The sequence below is a fragment of the Magnolia sinica genome, chromosome 3 (assembly GCF_029962835.1).
Source record: "Magnolia sinica isolate HGM2019 chromosome 3, MsV1, whole genome shotgun sequence".
In the NCBI taxonomy this organism is placed as follows: Eukaryota; Viridiplantae; Streptophyta; class Magnoliopsida; order Magnoliales; family Magnoliaceae; genus Magnolia; species Magnolia sinica.
In genome coordinates, this window is record NC_080575.1 from 24,488,611 (window position 1) to 24,509,873 (window position 21,263).

General features: G+C 35.6%; 1 long non-coding RNA gene across 3 annotated transcripts; it reads left to right on the forward strand.

Moving 5' to 3' along the window:
* The first annotated feature begins 216 nt into the window (after nucleotides 1-216).
* On the forward strand, nucleotides 217-4,009 carry LOC131239714 (uncharacterized). Of its 3 annotated transcripts, XR_009168345.1 has the most exons (7): nucleotides 217-388; nucleotides 481-565; nucleotides 656-921; nucleotides 1,101-1,170; nucleotides 1,237-1,329; nucleotides 3,618-3,706; nucleotides 3,877-4,009. It is a non-coding gene; the product is annotated as an uncharacterized LOC131239714 (long non-coding RNA). The 3 variants fall into 3 exon arrangements; XR_009168343.1 differs by lacking the exon at nucleotides 217-388 and having other exon boundaries at nucleotides 404-921; XR_009168344.1 differs by lacking the exon at nucleotides 217-388 and having other exon boundaries at nucleotides 404-921; nucleotides 1,101-1,151.
* The last annotated feature ends 17,254 nt before the right edge of the window (nucleotides 4,010-21,263 follow it).

Consider the following 21,263-nt stretch of genomic DNA (forward strand, 5'->3'; position numbering starts at 1 on the left):
CCATTTTGGCCCAAAGCCTATATTCTGTGAGTAGGTCGTGAACTTAAATGTATTGGTCAAATGGGGAGCTCCTACTTCTCGAGGAGAACATAAATATGTATTAGTCAAGTCCTAGCCATGTTGGAAAACTGGCTGATTACAACGTACAGGACACAACAACATTGCTCAGAGTTGATTGCAACAGATATTCAACAACGGCCTTGTTTCATCTAAGAAAGGGGGTCTTTTAGAGGCTACGTCTGGATTTTTCTTTTCGTAGCTCAGTTTTTTGGTGAATCAATGTTGAGTGCCTCTCTTGGTTTCTTTATTCCTCAGGGAAAACAAGATTCATGGAGCCCGTATGGACAAGGGCTGAAAGAGATGAATTAAACCTGGATTTGATCTCAGAGTATTTATTCTCAATGATTGGTTTTCGTAGTAGGCATGGATTTTACGTCAATTTTATTCAATATTCTCATGAGAAGCATTTTGTTTCTACAGATCTCTCGATTGTTTCTACAAACACTCTTTAACTTTCACAACCAAGGAGGTGATTCACATTCTTCGTTATTAGTGTAAGTTATTTGTTATGAATGGCTTTACTACTTTGGATGTGGCATGGTCTATTTATCCATTTTGTTAGCAATCCTTTTTTGTTGGGAATTAGTTTGGATAGAGTTACAATGGACTGGCCATTGCAAGTTTTAGTTGTGCATGGCACTTTAATAGTTCCAGTCCCTGCATGCTGGAAGTAGATCAGGCCATCAAATCAAGTGGTTCTATGAGGCTTGTCTTCCTCCCAAACATGATACATGTTGTAGGGAACTGGACCAATGCACAAGGTGGGCTTCACCATGACGATCACTTGGAAATAAAATCAAGCTAGTCCACTCTTTGAGTAGGCCCCACAACCAAAATCAACGGACAACACTACAACAAAAGGTAGCATTGCCAACACATTTTTGTCGGTGGCCAACATTTACCATCGACGCTATAAGAATCGGGTTATGAGCAAGGAACTTCTTTTTACCTTTATGGTCAAATGAGTTGCTTTCGTATCTTTATTGGTGTTTTTATTAGTAAGGTTTTATTTTATTTTATTAATTTTTTGGTTAATTTAGGTAAAGGCTTGGATTACCAAAGCTTCAAAGAGTATATCATCATTTTGGAAGGTCAGTGAAAAGAACTTAGGTGAGCCCTTTTGGCATTGTTTTAACAACGGTTTGTTTCTGGACTCAAATCATTGTTTTTGGTTAGGTTACAATGCAAATGATTCTAATTCGGATGAGTCAAAAGGTGATTTGAAATAAAGATCAATAAGATATGTTTTATTTAAATGGAAGAGTCTAGGTGAGTTAAATTTCTTTCAGATCTATCATGGTGTTGAAATTGCTTGACAAATCATGATTACAAATTTTCAAATTTTATATGTTTTAGTTTATGCAAACTCATGGTACAAGGAAGCCATCCCTCGAGTTCTTTGTTCTATCATTTTAATGCAATAACGTCATTTCTTGAGCTCTTTGTTCATTTCATTATTTTAGAACAAAAAGAAGGAATAAGGAGATGAGTTATGTAATATACTCCTCTCAAATCCTTTATTTCTAATGATAATCAGTTACAAGAGAAATTGTATTCAATGCTTGTCACAAGAAATTGTACAGTGCATTTGAGCTAATAACATGACACTCCTTGTGGATGGGTCCCTTGGGGTCCATAAAATGTTTTAGTCATGTAAATGGATCCAAGCTAGTAAGAGGGTCATTAGGCTTCTTTTTTTTTTTTTTAGATGTATGGATACAAAACTTAAAAAGCATCACTTTAAAAAAAAAAATAAAAAAATAAAAAAATTCTATTTCTTCATTAAAACTAATATTCTCAGCATTCTTCACTTTTATGCAAGAGATTTGGTCACCATCACCAAAATACAAGTTTCATAACATGGATGCTTCACACCTGAAAAATCTTCCATTAACAAAAAAATCAGTTTGTTTGACTATCAGGTAGGCCAAATGTACAAAAAAAAAAGGATGGTGTACACTACAACAAAATCGGGCATTGCCGGTGCTTGGGGCTAACCTTCTTGGAAAGGTTATATTTCTGCATCCTGCTACTCTACATCCTCACATTTACAGCAATGGCCACATCTTTTTAGCAGGGATTTTATAGCTATAAGTGGTCACCTCCGAACAATAACTTGGCTATGCTTAGGATATCGCTACTTTCAATTCATAAACTCTAGTATGCAATTTGAGTATGGTGTTGTGAAAAACGAAAACAACCTCCACAAGGAGTTGGAGGGTTCTTGATCAGTCTGGATATGATTTTGCATTTGTCTATTCTATTTGCTAAGTCCTTGGCAATTCTACGAATGCACAAGTTTTTGGCAGTTCTATACTTGGGCTGGTGGTGAGGAAGTAGCTTTCATATTGGATTCTTCATAAAAAATTTAAAAAAAAAAAAAAAAAAAACACTCCGACTGCAGTTACATTTGTTTTAGGCAATCTTGAAAATAATGCAGTTGCCATTTAGAGTCCAGACCCTCAATATCAAACAACCAAAACAATTATACAAGAAGAAAATGTCTGGATTATTCTTTCTGTGCACCTAACAACAAAATTTTCTCAGTCAATGTTAGCTTGAAAACAATGGATGTACATCCAAAAAGCATCCCTAGTAAATAATAATGTGGTCATCCATTTGTTTTTGCTGTGGTTTTATTCATGAACATGTATTGCTTGTGGCAAGTTGTTGTATTGGAGAAAGCTGCACTTTCAGATGAGTATTTTATAAAGAGGAAGCTTTTTATCTAAACTTAATTTTCTACTATGGCTTAATCTATCAGTATATTCAGGAATTTTTTTCTTTACTCTACTACTTTTGTGGGTATTGTCACTTGTTTGTCTTAACCAGAGCAATGGGATTCCCTACAAAGTTCTTCCCTGTTTTGTTTGCAATCCCTCGCATGGCTAGCTACCTATCACGCTGGATCTGCAGTGTAGTGCATATGAGGAATTAAATGCACCTTTTTGTTGTAGCACCATGCATCTATTGCTTGAGCCAGGGTTGAACCTGACATGAGGAATTGAATTCAGCTTGTATTTCTAGCACACAAACACCCCCTCAGTATTTCTACCCATTTTTAAAATTTAACTCTTTACTTCTCTATTGTGCACCTCATTGATCAATTGTACAATTTCACAATGCAAGTATTGTGGGGAGTTCTAGCATACTTCTTATTGAATGCATGACATTATGGTTTGATATCAAGGATAACCAAAGTCAGCTAATATGAGTGCCAAATACCCAGCATATGCTAAAAAGCTCCCTGAAATATACTGTAACTCTTGGCCTGGCTTCTTTCAATACAAGATTTATTGTTTAAGTACCTAGAATTCTCTCGCCTATTATTTTCTAAGAAAGATTCAGTGATGTTTCTGCAATAGTTACACCTGACATGGCATCCATTCTTACTTCAACACCCCTCACCTTACTTTGCTTAGGATGTGTTTCAGATAAATTATTAAGTGTTCTGTCAGAGTTTTCATTTCATTTGATATACAGTTTGTTCTGTTTTTTACAAGAGTGGCTTGCCCAGAAGAAAATATTGATATTCTAAGTTGGTTTTTGAATGCCAGACATTGTGTTGGAGACAAAGCCCCTTTTTTATTGTCAATGAAGCGGTTTTCGCTTTGGGAGAGTACAAGATAATTTTAGATATTCAAAGGTTAGCATCTCCCATGACGCCGTAATAGTGCATGTGAATTAAAAGATTACCTCATAGAAATTGCACCACTTTCAACATATTGAGTTACTCTGTTCACCATGTATTCTGGTTGCTGCTGTTCTTTGTAACTAATGGTTCGGTTAATTGATGGCATTGATCTGTTTTTGTAGGGGGTTGTTGCTGCTCTTCACCAAAGGCAATCACAGGTTGGGCTAATTGAATCATGCTAAAGGAATCCTATATGTATTTTTTCCATGTGGCATTCATCAGTTTGGGTTTATATTGAAACAACCACAGTTGAAAATATATTTAAAAAAAAAAAAAAAACAATTTGCAGATTGTGAAATAATATCCTAAACCCAACAATATTTTCAATTTGTGGGAGGTTAGAGTAAACTAGGAAGGATTAGTTTTTACCCCAACGTGAGTGTGTGTGTGTGTGTGTGTGTGTGTGTGTGTGTGTGTGTGTGTGTGTGTGTGTGTCTGTATCTCTGTGTCTCTGTGTCTGTCTCTGTCTCTGTGTCTGTGTCTCTGTGTCTGTGTGTGTGTCTGTGTGTCTGTGTCTCTGTGTGTGTGTGTGTGTCTTGTAACTGACTGCCGTTGTTAGGGTATAGACTGATTTTGATTGCAATAATTAAGTTGCAACATGATATTTTAGTTACCACACTTCATTTCAGAGCAGATAACCAGTACGAATCATGATTACATTCATTTTAGGTTGGAATTGGAACTAAATCAATAGAAATAACATCAAGAAATATTAACATTTCCAATAAAGAACTAGATGCATGAGTGATTCACTTACTCTAGCAAAATGTGATTTTTTTATTTTTTTATTTTTTCCATTTTTTATGTATGGTGAACTAGTTTGTTTTGTGGTTTGAATAACTTTGAAACTGCAGAATTTCTATGAGGATTTATTTGAGGAGCTGAGCAAGTAGAGAGAGATTGAGAGCCTTAATATCTGTGACAATTTGGCTGACCACATGGTAACATACTTAGAATTGCAGTTCTGTAGTATCTGTTCAATTCAATTATTTCCATAACTGATAACTTCTTTTGGCAGGTGGGTAATGTATATTTCCATCAGCTGCACATGGTATTCTTCCATCTGTGTTAACCAACTTTACACAATTTTATTTGTTTTTTCTTACAAAGAGAATGCTGATGGAGATATTTAACTGTTACATATTCAGCACTACCGCCACTCCTGGAACGAGAGTGCAGTGCTGGATAATCGAAGAAATAAACTCAAGAAGCTAGTACTTACAAAGTATTAATAGACCAAACGCTGTAGTTTGGCTTCAGAAAACAAGCTCAAAACAAGAGAAATCTGCCTTATTTATGAAAGTGGGGATCGTTGCTCTTCTATTCCAAATCCTTAACACATATTCCTTCTTTCTCATTTTCCTTGTTTTCCTTGTTTCTTGCTTATATCAAGCCTTTGAGCCCCTCGGAAATGGAACAATGTATCCCTTGACAAGGAGCAGTCTGGCCATGGAGGTCTTAATCTTTCAATATGATGCAGCCCTTATGCAAATCCACTTATGGAAATGCCATACCTGTAATTTTGAAACAAAAAATATCTCACAAGCAGGCCTAGTGAAATTGCAGGTGACTGATTCTCGTGCTTGTCACATCCAAGATCTGTTATTATTCTGATTTTCTGTGAAAGAGTTGTGGTTAGTGATGAGATAAATGCTACAGGCCCTTCTTTTGGGGTGAGGAATATATGTTACCTTGTGAAAAAAGCAGATAAGAAATGGTGTAGGCTGTTAAAGCAGGAAGGGAAGCCTCCTGTGTTTTTGAAAGTAAACTCGGACAAATGGGTCGATGAAGATGAAGAGCAAGAACACAAATGTAAGTTGTCCACCCCTTTTTCATCTTGAACACTTACCTTTTTATGTATTTTTTTGTATGCCAGGTTTCCTCTTGAACATGAATCATTTGTAGTTTTTTGAAGCTATGTTGTTTTCAAACATGTATAGATACCTGATGAATTGACCACCGACTGTTTGTGAAGACGTTCAGAGGTAATGTGCATCTGCAACCCATGTATCATGAGCAGTGGCACCATTGTGCATAGTATAGGCTTATAAGAAAAATAGAATCCTAGAAGAAATTAGTACTGACAGGAGATCTAGCAGCACATATAATGTACATAGGTCTGGAAGTAAGCATAGTGCACACAATTCTAATATTATAGCAGTGCAAAATCACATCTTTAAACTCTAGTTTGCTAAAGTTCCAATGTTGTTACAAGGTATGAATACCCCATAAAGAATCCTGGAGAGGCATTGGACAAATTTGATTATTGTAACATTGAGATAACTGTCACAACTCACATGCATTTAGGAGATACATCATAACTGTCACAACTCACATGCATTTAGGCATGCCACTCATCATCTGCTATGGGATTTTGTTTCCCCCTTTCTGATCCAGATGAAATAAAATTAAGAAAACAATGTGTGTAACTAAACAACAGCGATAAGAACAACAAAGGTCCTTTTCGAGATACTCCTGCAGCTTCTCTCTCTCTCTCTATCTGTTTTTGTTTTAAATGGAAGCTCTACAAATTCTTTAATTTCCAGTTCTCAAATCAACACAAACTGGAGTTCAAGATGACATTGATTCATATCCTTTTTCTGATAAAATTCTAACCACTCACCTCTGCCTTTTTTTTTTGGCAGCAAGCAGTCTCAAAAGAGTAAGATTTTCTGAGGCAGTGGTAGTTACCAATGCCAGTAGTAGAATAATCTTTGTGGCACTTCTCATTACATGGTTTGGTCTTTTTTCCTGACAACCAACTCGTGCTAGAGAGATTCAAAGGTAAGCAACTGTTAGAAATTCATTTTCACGAGCGCTTAGTTGTTCCAGCTTTGTATTCATGTGAGTATTGCAGATGTGTGGCAGGAAATGGATGTATTTATATTGCTAGGAAAAGGAAAAAAAAAAAAAAAGACTCATTGGGCAGGTTGATTTTCCTGACTTTTTGGCCCCCCTTCCTTTTAAAGAAGAAAAGAGTTTTGAAAGCTGCAGATGGATTGGGATGAAGAAAGTCACGCCTCCAAAATTGAAAAAAGAAGAAGAAAAAGAAGAAGAACAAGAACAAGAACAACAAGAAGAAGAAAAATCTAGAATGATTGAAGCCATTACTGCTACCCTGGTTATGATGTTGAACATCCCATGCCCAACTAGTTGGGTAGATGAGAAAACTATGCAACTAGTTGCATGTGGCGTGATCCATGGTGTGTATAATATCCAATCCATCCTGTAGGATCACTCCATCATCAAAACAGATACCATGATTTCAGGAAAACAACTTGCTAGAAGACAATAGGAAAACAACTTGAGAAAGACTTAAGCAAGAAACTGCAAGAATAGTTTATGGAAATGAAATTGGTAGTTGAGAAGCTGAATTTAGAATTTAGAATTTAAAAAAATAATAATAATCTGGAAGCCGAATCTTTCAGCAACATGTTGTCAGTTGCAGGACACAAACTTGCCAGCGTACTTGCACCATGAAGAAAGATTGCCAGTTGGATTGAATCTAGTTGTTTATATTGTGAGAAAGGATATGAATCTTAGCAACTTTGTTTTTTTCTTAGAAATCAGGAACTATGTCCTTGTACATGCAGCAACACATATAGGAGATCCACTGTTCATCTCTTGCATTGTGCAGTAGATGGCTGTATCTCAAAAGATGATACCCATCAGATGGTTGGTTGACTTCTTTTTAGCCACCCACATGGAATCCTCTAACATCATATATCTTGCCAAAGTTGAACTTTTTTCCTGTTTCCCTAGAAAACTTTAACGAACTTTTTAAAGAGATTTACGAATCGAGCCTTTTTTTCCTGCTATATGCAGGTAGCCATAGCAGGTAGCCATACCTGATGCAAGCATTCTGACGAATGATGTGAATGGTCATCATGTCATGTTGTATTGCTTCAAAAACTTTAAGGAATATACGAAGGTAATTTCTGATGAAGTTTATCTAAATTATAACTATTTCTTTGGTAGAATTTTTTGATGTCTGCCAATAGTATTTCTTTGTCTTGAGTAATAGGTGTTCCATATTTGCATTACTTGATATCTTTTAATCTTGTTACCAAACAGAGGGTTGTCACTCAAGTTCTGTATATCTCTTACAATCCAACACAGGCCTGGATAGAAGGTGTGCAATATCCAAGCTTTCCATTAGGTGGTTCCCCACTTCTTGACACCACGGTCCAAAAATCAGGCAAGTCCACTCCATGTAAGGATCACCAAAAGCAAGGGCCCCACTCCCTTGGCTTATTATTATTATTATTATTATTATTATTTTTCTTACCAATCTTCATTGCTTCAACATAATGAAGGGTTTCCATAATGTTTGACTTGTATTATGTATTTATCTTTGGTTGTAAGATGCTTATTCAAAGTGGAAGTAACTATATAGAGTGTAGGCTCAGGGGTCCACAATGCTTACATGGATGCATGATCAAAGCTGCTCATCATGTACAAGCCACTATATGGCTTTCCTTGTGCTGAATTCAGGTCCATCCATATTGAGTTGCATGCTAGTTAATGCTTCTGTAAAAAGGCTCATATTGAGTTGCATGCTAGTTAATGCTTCTGTAAAAAGGCTCATATTGAGTTGCATGCTATGATGCTTATGATGCAGTTTTATCCTTAAAGAAAAGGGGAAGAAAAATCTGTCCACATATTTATATAAAAAAATTCCATAGCTATTCTCCTTCATCTGCTAGTTACAGGTATTTATTGGTTCTTTTTATTTTATATCAAATTTGTTTTTTGGTTATTTTATTTTGTTTTGTAAACTTTTGTCTTTGCATTGGTAACTAAAGGTGGAGCATTTGGGGTGGAGCATTGGTAATAAAGGGGGGCTTTGTTGCTTCATATGGGGATGGATATGGACTTCATTCGGTATGGTAGTTTCTGCAGGAAATATTTATGACTGAAAATTTAATTTTAGATAGTGTAACCCAAATTATGAGTGTACATACTGTTTTATTACCTGACCTCTATGCATGGCAGGGTGGTGTTGACAAAGGTCCTCTATATGGCTTGAGTTCTGGTTCTTGGGGTGCATTTGAGAAGTCTCGCCTCGGGCGTCGCTGAAGTCCGTTGATTTTTTTTTTCCCTTTCGCTTTTCTTTGTGTCTCAATTTGTAAATTTTCTGTCCATTATGTGACCTTTTATTCTCACGCCCTGTAAATGAGGCTGGTTGTAAATGATTTATAGGTTATGTTTGAATGCTAATTTAAGCCTGTAAAGGTCTTTTGGTTTAGAAGATTTAGCTTAGTAGAATTTTTAATTGTTTCTATTATTTTTTTCTTTCACATTGTAAATGATTTAGCGGCGTTTTAAACAGATTTGTTAGCGTTTTTAATCTATCATTAGCATTGTTACATATTTTTAGCGGCGTTTGTTGCAAATTTTCTATGCGTTTCTCATATCTTTTACCGGCGTTTCGTACAGTTTCTTGCAGCGCTTCACATCTTTCTACCGGTGCTTTTACAATTTTTATCGGCAGTCAGCAGAGTTGCCGGTAAATGATAATAAGCGCCGGTAAACACCAACTTTTAGCGGCGGCCGCCAAAAACGCAAGTAAAAATCGACGAACGCCGGTAAATGATAAAGCGACGCCCCCCTTTGTGGCAGCCGCCCGACCACCGGTAATTCTTATACCAGCGGTTTTTTGGACTTTTAGGGGCAATTTTGGCCGCCGGTAATGCCTATTTTTCTTGTAGTGTTCTCTCTTGGAATGCATGGATGTGTGGTTTTTGGTTGTTTGGGAGGTTTTGAGAAATGAGAGAGAGAGAGAGGGGGGAGGATGGGATGATATTGTGGTTGTAAGGAAAGGAGATGGATGGGTATGGTTTGGTTTGAAAATTGGTAAAAGAGGGATGGGTAGGGGAGAGAGTGTTGACTTATGAAAAAGAGAGAGATGGGTTGCATATACTTGAGGTATGGAGTGTACTTGATTGATTGATTGATGGGACACATTATAGGGATTCCCTCGAAATTTGCAACGGGTGGCGTTTTCTTCGAATTGAATGTGGGCCTACATCTTCTGACCTGGGTATCGGTTCGGTGCGCAAGTCGTGACGTTAGAACCGCGGCGACGACGTGGTCGATAAGGTTCAAGTTTCGAATCGAGCTAACGTTGGTATGTGGGACTCGGCTTAGGATCGCGCGCAAATATCGAATATGGGTTAAGGATTGCCGGAATTCGACCAGAAGGACCGCGGAAGCCTACGGAACGGTACGGACTAAGATACGGGTCTAACAAGAATGATCGAGGATGTGTTGGTACAGGTTGACAAATTCTACTATCTAGTAGATTTTATTATCCTGGATACTCAACCCATCATACATATAAGCACTCAAATACTTGTCATCCTTGGTCACCCATTCATTGCTACATCAAATGCCATCATTAATTATAGGAATGGAGTTATGAATTTGTCATTCGAAAATATGACTTAGAGCTCAATATCTTTTTCAACATGAACAAACAACGAGAGGATAGGACGATACCCACGACATTAATATGATCGATTCTTTCGTAGAAGATAGAGCACTTCTGACTCTTTACTCTGACACACTACAAGAAAGAGGGTTTTTACCTACGCATTTTTTTTCGTCGCTAAAAGTCATTTTTTTTTGTCGCTAAAGGTGACCTTTTAGCGACGGAAAAAAAATTTCGTCGCTAAAACTACAAAAAAGAGGGTTTTTACCAACGAAACTTTTAGCGATGCCTTTTATTGTCGTTAAAAGTTTACTTTTAGCGACAAAAAAATTTTCCTTGCTAAAGGTGATTTTGGCGATGAAACTTTTTGTTGCTAAAGGGTGTTTTGAATTTTTGAAAAAAAATAAAAAGTTGAGAAGTTTCCTTTTAGCGACGAAATTAATTTCGTAGCTAAATGGGGCTTTTAGCGATGAAACTTTTCGTCGCTAAAGGGTGTTTTGAATTTTTGAAAAAACAAAAAAGTCGAGAAGTTCCCTTTTAGCGACGAAATTAATTTCGTAGCTAAAGGTGGCTTTAAGTGTCTTGAATTTTTGAAAAAAATAAAAAGTCGAGAAGTTTCCTTTTAGCAATGAAATTAATTTCGGAGCTAAAGGTGTCTTTTAGCGATGAACAAATTTGTCGCTAAAGGGTGTTTTGAATTTTTGAAAAAAAACAAAAAGTCGAGAAGTTTTCTTTTAGCGACGAAATTAATTTCGTAGCTAAAGGAAGCTTTTAGCGACAAAAATGTTCATCGCTAAAGGGTGTTTTGAATTTTTGGTAAAAATAAAAAGTCAAGAAGTTTCCTTTTATCGACGAAATTAGTTTCGTAGCTATAGGTGACTTTTAGCAACAACAATTTCTGTTGCTAAAGGGTGTTTTGAATTTTTCAAAAAATAAAAAAAGTCAAGAAGTTTTCTTTTAGTGACGAAATTTTTCGTTGCTAAAGGGAGGCTTTTAGCAACGAAAAGTTTCATTACTAAAGGGTGTTTTGAATTTATTTTTTTTTTAAAAGTCGAGAAGCTTCTTTTTAGAGACGAAATAAATTTTGTAGCTAAAGGCGGCTTTGAGTGACGAAAATTGTCGTCGCTAAAGGGTGTTTTGAATTTTTAAAAACCAAAAAAACTCGAAACGTTTACTTTTGCCAACGATACAGTTCGTCGCTAAAAATAATTACAAAACTTTTGGCGACGAACATTTTCGTCGCTAAAAAATACCTAAAAAAGTTTTACCGATGAAAATTTTCATAGGTAAAAATATTTACAAAACTTTTACCTACGAAAATTTTCGTAGGTAAAAGTGTCTTTTTTTTTAAAATATTCCAGCACAAAATTCCACACAGAATTCCTGATATACACCTGTCACAATATATTTCATCATATTCATCCTGATATACACCTGTTATATAATATATTTCATCATATTCACATTCACATCCATCTAAACCCAAACTAGTAAATCCATCCAAACATAAACTACATTCATCCAAACATAAACTACTGTAAGTGCTATGGTTTTATGCTCCTTTGGTTGTCAAATTTTGTGGTGCCAAAAACATCAATCTATTTCTTGTGTAGCTCATTAGTTTATATGATCAAGAAATTGCATCACCTCTCTAAACACTTTGCTTCAAGTTAAGAATGAATAACTACTTCAAACCATTTCAAGAAATGCAAGTACAAGCTATAATGAAAGAAGTGATCATGTTCAAGACCCAAGTCAAGTGTAATTCAATCTATAAGGAGTACAACTTAAGACTAAGTGTAATTCAAGTTCTAGAAGATCTCAAGCTCAATGTCACATCAAGGAGAGATATCTCAAGCTTCACAATCTTCAAAGGTCAACTATCATCTGAAGAAATGAAGTCACAATGTTCATACCTCACTTTCAAGGTATGATTGTCCTTAGATTGACCTTAGGGTAGGTCATTTTGTATACATAATTCAAATTGAATTACTTTACATATATTTGAACAGTTCTAAGACTAGTCCGAAACTCTGTTTGACTAGTCCTAGCTCTAGCTCGACCAGTCCAAGAAATTTCAAGACCAGTCCTAAGTTGTTATAAATTTTTAGAATTTTTTGGTTGAGCTACGACCAGTCCTGGACTCTGTTCGACCGGTCGTGTAAACAGTGCACGACTCGTCCTATGACCAGTCTTGGACCTTCGACACAAATTCCAGCAACTGTTCCTGGTTTCTCATGATCAGTCGTAGGATGCTCACAACCAGTCGTGGAGGGCTCATGACCGGTCGTGGACATCATATGACCAGTCGTGAAATGGTTTTATCTGATCGAGCTTAGAATTCTAAAAATCTGTTCAATCTACGACCAATTGTAGTGTCCTCAGGACCAATCATAGATGAGATTTCTGCAACTATAAATAGAACACGAATTTCAGAGTTTCATATCGAATTTCAAGTAAAATCAAGGTATCACTCTGAGATAAGTTTGTGTTCATTTTTAATCTACATTGTGCATATTTAATATTCTCTTTCGTTAGCTTTATTAATTTGATTTTGTTTCTATATTCCAATCTGAATTGAAAAGAGGAATTGCCGTATTCCTTCTTCTTGGAATCAAAATCAAATATAGCTAGCCCAACTGGTTTAATTTGAAATCAATTAGAGCCTAGAACCATTTCAAAGTGAGTATTGGACATTGAACTTCTACTCTGATTGGTTCTTCCGATCTGCTACAAAAGGAGAAATCCAGGTATTTTACTGTATAGTAAATTTCCTTCATTTTAGTTTTTGTTTGAGATTAAGCCAGAAAAATATCAATCTAGTGGTTATTTATTCCTCAGAAGTGGGGTTTTTTGAATTGTGTAAGCCCATTTGAAAGACACAATTGTGAAGATTTTAGGTAAACCTGTGAAACCTATTTTCATAGTGAACGCTAATATCCCCTGCGTGAGGATATTAGGAGTGGAGTAGCAAGCTGTGTGGCTGTTGTTTAACAGTTGGTGTACACACAGGCGAACCGCTATAACTCTTTGTGTTTTGTGGATGTATGAGTTATATTTCATATTTTTATCATTTAAGTTTGTAGAATGTATGTGTGGATGTGAATGTTGTAATATTTACATTTCAAGCACTGTGGGGAATGTTGTAATGATTTAGATTTAAATTCTTACAATTTATTTCAATTCCTTGCTATTTATTTATTCCTCTTCGGTTTGAGTTTTTGATATAAAGAACATTCTAGAAATAAGGTTGTCCTGCCCTAAACCCTTGCTTTTTATGGTGTAAGGTTGTCCTTAGAAAAACATTTGTATCAACCTCTCAATACTTATTTATTGAGGTTGCCTTTCATTTCAGCATTGTGAATTGATTTCCTTAATTTGGCTATCTCATTATTTAATTCCGCTGTTATTATTTTAAATTTGGCATTGTCCTATTCACCCCCCCCCCCCCCCCCTAAGACATATAGCTTAGCCTTTTCAAGTGGTATCAGAGCCTAATAGCTCGTTCTAATTCTTTATATTTGGATTTATTTCCTGAGCTAATCAATCTAAGTTATTGATAAGATGTCAAATTTTGATAGCCTCTCAGTCACTAGGCCTCCACCATTTGATGGTTCTAATTATGCCTATTGGAAAGCCAGGTTGATGATTTTCCTTAAATCTATGGATGAGAGTGTGTGGCAAGCCACAGTGACTGAATGGAACCCCCTACCACTGAAGTGACTGGTATCGATGGTTTAAAATCGATAAAAGTTTCACCATATTTCACTTGGACCACAGTTCAGAAAAGTGAAAGTAGTGCCAATGCAAAAGCACTAAATGCAATCACTTGTGTACTATCACTGGATGAGTTCAAAAGAATTATATCCTGTGATACTGTAAAGCAAGCTTAAGATATTTTAGAAATGACACACGAGGGTACTTCAATTGTCAAGAAATCTAAAGTCCAACTCCTCACAACTAAATTTGAGGAAATTCATATGGAAGAAAATGAAATGTTTATGGACTTTTTACAAGATTAAATGACATTGTAAACTCTATGTGGGGTCTTGGTGATAAAATCCTATAAAGTAAAGTGTGTGCAAAGATACTACGCTCACTTCTTGAACGGTTCAATTCTAAAGTAACCGCGATCCAGGAACTTCATAGTACGGACAATATGAGGGTAGAAGAACTAGTTGGTTCTTTACAAACCTATGAGTTAAACTTTAAAGCTCCTAAAGGTAAATCTATCACTCTTAAATCTTTTAAATGTATTTCTCAAGAAAATTCTGAAGACGATATGGCCCTTTTAGTGAAAAAGTTTTACAAGATTTTCAAAAGTAAAAAGAGGGTTGATTTTCAAAAATCAAATGATAAGAAAAGATCTAAAACCAGAACTTGAAAATCTTTAAAAGATAGTCAATGTTATAATTGCCAAGAATATGGGCATTTAGCAAATAAGTGTCTTAAAAAGGACAAACCCAAATAGAAGAATATGTGGGCTACTTAGGATGAATCCTTTGATTCTGAAGCCTCTTCTGAAGCAGAAGATTTTGAAACCGAGTCGAGCAGTGAAGTTAAAACCCTTATGAGTCTAGCCAAATTCACTTTTTCAGATAATGATAATTCAACAAGTGAAGAAAATCTGAATAGTGATCATGAAAATGAAGAAGATCTTCAAGATGCTTACAATGCCCTATACAAGGAAAGTTGTAAAATTGCCGTAAAACTAAAACTTCAAAAAGAAAAGTTTTTAAAACTGAAAGAAAATTTTGAATCACTTGTTTTAGAAAAATCTCAAATTTTAGATTGTTTTGAAAAATTAAAACGTGATTTAGAGTTCAAAACTTCCTTGATTGAAAACCTAAAATCTGAGAATGAAAAACTTAAACTTGAAGTCTCTTCTCTTTTGAGTTTAAAGGATACATGGAGATATGCCCAAGGTGATCCAAAGTTAGAAAAACTTTTGTCTAGATCAAGAAAATGTGGCGACTGATCTGGTTTGGGCTATGATAAAAATGTTCCTCCTAAACAGAAGAATATTTTTCCTAAGTTTGTGAAAGGAGAATCTTCAAACTCAAAAGGAAATAGTTCAAATCAAAAGTTTTCTAAAAATGTTAAAACTTCTCAATCTTTCAAACCTAAAAGTAGTTATATCAACTATAAAATTCAGAATCAAAACCCTTTGGCTAAAAAGATAGTCGATTTGCTTAAGGAGCTTTTAAAATCTAACTCGGTGGGTCATTCCTACAACAATTATAAATACAAAAAGACCAACTATACTCCTAAACCCAAAACAATTATGAAATGGGTTCCTACGGTTACTAGCTTGGTTTGCTCACACGGCTTTCAAAGCTTCAAGCCATTCAAAGTGGTTCTTAGACAATGGATGTTCAAGGCATATGACTGGTGATAAAGGTCTATTCATTGATCTCAAAGACATGGCTAATGGTTCAGTCACATTCGGTGATGGCAGTAACTGCAGGATTATTGGCCAAGGTATGGTTTAACTTTCTAACCTCCCCTTATTTGAGAATGGTTTGCACGTTGAAGGTTAAAACATCACTTATTAAGCATTTCTCAAATATGCGATAAAAATCATAGTGTAATATTTTCTAACCAAGGTTGTAAAATTCTAAATAATAAGGGTTCAGTAATATTAACTAGTCGTAGAACATCTAAAAATTGCTACATCGTAAGTAATTCTAGCTCATCTAATCAACTGTGTTACATGTTCCATACCGATGAGACCGAGTTATGGCATAAATGCCTTGGACATGTACACTACCGCATTCTCTATAGATTGAGCAAAAGAGAACTAATAAAAGGTCTACCTAAAATATAGAAAATAGACAAAATATGTGGCGAATGCCAGATTGGCAAAAAAACTAGGAGTGCTCACAAAAAGGTGAACTCCAATGTCACATCAAAACCACTCAAGCTTCTCCATATGGATTTAATAGGACCAACCAGGACAGAGAATTGAGGTGATAAAAAATATATACTGGTGATCGTGGATGATTATACCAGATTCACTTGGGTAGCTTTCTTAAGGGATAAATCAGAAACCCTTGATGAAGTAAAAAGGATTCTCAAACGGATCCAAACTGAAAAAGATTCTTATGCTAATAAGATCCATAGTGATCATGGATCAGAATTTGAAAATAACAGTTTTGAGAAGTTTTGTAGCGATCAGGGGATATTACATGAATTCTCTGCACACAAAACTCCACAACAAAATAGAATTGTAGAAAGAAAAAATAGAGTTCTTCAAGAAATGGCTAATGTAATGTTGAATAGTATGAAGCAATCTAAAAATCTTTGGGCTGAAGTCGTAAATAGTGCATGCTATATAATCAATCGGGTCTATACAAGAAAGTCAAACCGTAAGACAGCTTATGCGATGTGGTTCCATAAGAAGCCTATTGTCAAATACTTTCGAATTTTTGGCAGCAAGTGCTATATTTTACGTGACTGTGAAAATTTGAGAAAGTTTGACACTAAAAGTGATGAAGGGATCTTTTTAGGTTATTCTTTAAATAGTCGTGCATATCGCGTACTGAACAAAAGGACAGGTGTTATTCAGGAATCTATTAATGTAGCCATAGACGATCACTTGAATACACCTGCCCCAAGTTCAAATAATGATGTTCTTTTAATTAACAAACCAAGTACTTCATCAAGTCAAAACAATTCTGAATTGAGGACTGTTAAAGATCATCCAACCAATCAGATTCTTAGAAACCCTCTCACTAGTGTGCGCACTCGTAAACAACTTGAAGAGATATGTAATTACGTGTGCTTCACATCCCAGATAGAACCGACTAACGTAAAAGAAGCTCTTACTAACGAAAACTGGATAGTTGCGATGCAAGAAGAGCTTAACCAATTTGTGAGAAATGATGTTTGGTATCTTGTTCCTAGACCTAAAAATAAACATATTATTGGAACTAAGTGGATTTTCAAAAATAAGTTTGATGAACTTGGTAATATTATTCGAAACAAGGCTAGACTGGTTGTACAAGGGTACACTCAAATTGAAGGCATTGATTATGATGAAACTTTTGCCCTAGTAGCTCGCCTTGAATCAATTAGACTATTCATATCCATTGCTTGCTTTAGAAAATTCAAAATTTATCAAATGGACGTGAAGAGTGCCTTCTTAAATGGCGATCTATATGAAGAAGTGTATGTTGAACAACCAACGGGTTTTGAAGAGCCTAAGAACACTAATCATGTCTACCGCCTTAAAAAGGCTTCTACAGTTTAAAACAAGCTCCCAGGGCATGGTATGGAAAATTGACTAAATTTTTACTAAGTTATAATTTTCAAATGGAAAGTGTTGATAAAACCTTGTTTGTTAAGAAATATAACGATGATATTTTAATGGTACAGATCTACGTTGATGATATTATATATGGATCTACCTGTTCTAACATGACTGTTGAGTTTGCTGATTTAATGAAATCTATGTTCGAAATGAGCATGGTTAGGGAATTAAATTATTTCCTAGGGTTACAAGTAAAACAACAACCCGATGGTATTTTTATTTCTCAAACCAGATATGCTTTGAACTTAATTAAAAAGTTCAGATTTGAGAATGGTAAGAATTTTAATGCTCCTATGAGTACAACTTTAAGACTCTTAAAGGACTCTGCAGGTAAAAATGTTGATCCTAAATTATATCGTAGTATGATTGACAGTTTACTTTATTTAACTGCTAGTAGACCTGATATTGCTTTTAGTGTTGGTATTTGCGCTAGATATCAGTCTGATCCTAAAGAGTCACATCTAACTGCTGTTAAGTGGATAATGCGATATGTCGCAAGTACTGCTAAATTGGGTCTCTGGTATCCTTATGATACTAGTGTTCAATTGGCTGGGTACTCAGATGCTGATTGGGCTGGTAATATTGATGACAGGAAATCAACCAATGGTGGTTGTTTCTATATTGAAAATTGTTTGGTTTCTTGGTTTAGCAAGAAACAAAGTTCTATATTACTCTCAACTGCTGAGGCTGAATACATCGCAGCTGGAAATGCATGTACTCAGCTTGTATGGATGAAACGTATGTTAAGCGATTATGAAATTGCACAGGAATCAATGATATTATATTATGATAATTCCAGTGCTATAAATATTTTAAAAAATCCAATCCAGCATTCACGTACCAAGCACATTGACATTAGGTATCATTACATTCGTGAATTAGTGAAAGAAAAAATAATATCTTTGGAATACATTTCGACCGAGACTCAACTTGCTGACATTTTCACTAAACCGCTCGACAAAAGCAGGTTTAATAAATTAAAAATTAATCTTGGTATGTGCATTCAAAATTGATTATTCATGCATGTATGTATCATAGTGTATATACATTTGATAATTTATGTGTTTAAATTTCAAATTTTCATGAAAAATGCATGTTTTTGTTTGTACACGACCAGTCGTGGATTTGCTTGACCGGTCATGGTACGACCGGTCGAGGACAGCTTAAGACCGGTTGTGGAGTGCGCTGGTCATTTTAAAAATTGGAGAAAAACATTTTCTTCTTCATTTCTTCCTTCTTCTCCACCGGGTGTGGCACGACTAGTCTTACCCAACTGCTTTATTCTTCAAGGTAAGTGCATCATTTCAGTTTTTCTTGTAGATTTATGCTCTAATCACTTCATTTTCTTCCTTGGAGTGGTTGATTTCAAGTTCTCTTGAAGATTTTAGGATTTTCTACACCTAAATCTGATCTTTGTAAACCCCACTCTATCCTATTTGCATCTTCTTGATTCTTTGAGTTTCTTCATGCAAATGGATGCTAAAGGGAAAAAGAAAACTTTCCATGGTCCATCATCTTCTAGATCAAATCCTATCACTCGACGCCATCTTCGGTCACCCGAAGATGATCCCCCACATGTGCGGGATTTGCATATGCGCAATGTCATTATTGAATGGCCTGTTGATCTTAACCACATTGCTCCTTTTGGTATCCTTCCTTTGCTCTAATTTGAAGGATGGGCTAACATCTTACATTAGGGTGGGCCTGCATACCAATCTATTGCACAGGCCATGTTTGCATGCATTTCTGAGTTTTCATTTGAGAATTTAATTTTTAAAATTGATGCTAGAGAAGGTCCATTTGATGTAGACCGCCATCTGATTTCAGGTCTTATGGACATACCGGTCAACGATGAGGGTATTCTTAGTCATACTTTAGCTGAAAAACCCAACGAATATGAAAAACGCATGCTCATTAGAAATCTATGTAATATGAATGTGCAATGGACTCATAAATAGAATACGCTCCCCTTAAAGTATTTGTTACCCAGATATAGAGTTCTCCACAGAATTTTTATTTCAAATATGTATCCTCGATCAGGTAACGAAATTGATCTGACTTCGTTTATGGTTCGGGTTTTGTATTCTATTATCTCTGGTACTAAAGTTTGTCTTCCTTCATTGATATGTCATTCCATTATTTAGTTTTGTCTCCATCTAGGTCATAGTGATATTCCATTTGCCTATCTTATGACTGTATTAACTAATCACATGTTAGTTGCTATGCCAGTTGGAGAGATCTCTATCCATTATCTTATTTGTAACAATTCAAATATAAACAAGATGAAATTAGAATTGGCTCCTGGCCAAGTAGATGTTGGTGGTGGAGCTGAAGCAAGGAATGAAGATGAAGCTGACGATCTTCCTGATGATATTAATATGGATGATATCTTTGATGAACTTGAATCTGATTCTACTAATGATCCTGACTATGAGCCATCTGATTTTGATGCTTGTCTTCGTGCTCTTGAGGAGAAAGTTGAAAATATAAATGTGGCCCATGATCTTCGATTTAAATATATGCGCAAGTATCTTAGGCGCATAAACAAGGGCCTTCATCAACTTGATCCTACCATACTTGCTCCTTCATCTGGATCTGATTAAGTATTTTATCCTTTGGTCTGTATTAACTCTAATACTGTTTTACCTTTGATGGTGTGTGAACTTTGATTTTACTTCAGTTTGGTTGACTGACCTTTGTTTGTGGAATTTGAACTGGTTAATGGTTTGTGGACTTTAATTTGCTTAAATCTTGACTAGTTAATCCATTTCTTACTCCTGTTTATTATCCTTTTCCATTTCTTTATTTGATTCCTTTGTCATATTGTGACAAAAAAGGGGGAGAAGATTTCAAGTAGTTTGGATTGATTGGAATGGATAATGGATATGGATTGAAGGGTAGTAACATTAATGTTTACGATATATATGTGTGTGCTACTCAGGAGGAGTAAATAAGTAAGGAAGAATTTGTTCTAGTTAATGACAACTGGTGCATGATTCTTTAACCAGGCTATAATTGGTTCTCTTATATATGTCTGATGCATGATTGACTGGTGCATGATTCTTTATTGAGCATGTTGTGCTTCTCTTCTTTTTTTTGGAGTGTGTTTTGTCACAAATTTGATAAAGGGAGAGATTGTAAGTGCTATGATTTTATGCTCCTTTGGTTGTCAAATTTTGTGGTGCCAAAAACATCAATCTATGTCTTGTGTAGCTCATTGGTTTATATGATCAAGACATTACATCACCTCTCTAAACACTTTGCTTCAAGTCAAGAACGAAGAACTACTTCAAACCATTTCAAGAAATGCAAGTACAAGCTATAACGAAAGAAGTGATCTTGTTCAAGACCCAAGTCAAGTGTAATTCAATCTACACGAAGTACAACTCAAGATTAAGTGTAATTCAAGCTCTAGAAGATCTCAAGCTCAATGTTACATCAAAGAGAGAGATCTCAAGCTTCACAATCTTCAAAGGTCAACTATCATCTGAAGAAATGAAGTCTCAATGTTCATACCTCACTTTCAAGGTATGATTGACCTTAGATTGACCTTAAGGTAGGTCATTTTGTATACATAATTCAAATTGAATTACTTTACATGTATTTGGATTGTTCTAAGACTAGTCCTGAACTCTGTTCGACTAGTCCTAGCTCTGGCTCGACCAGTCCAAGAAATTTCAAGACCAGTCCTAAGTTGTTGCAAAATTTCAAAATTTTTTGGTTGAGCTACGACCAGTCCTGGACTCTGTTCGACCGGTCGTGTG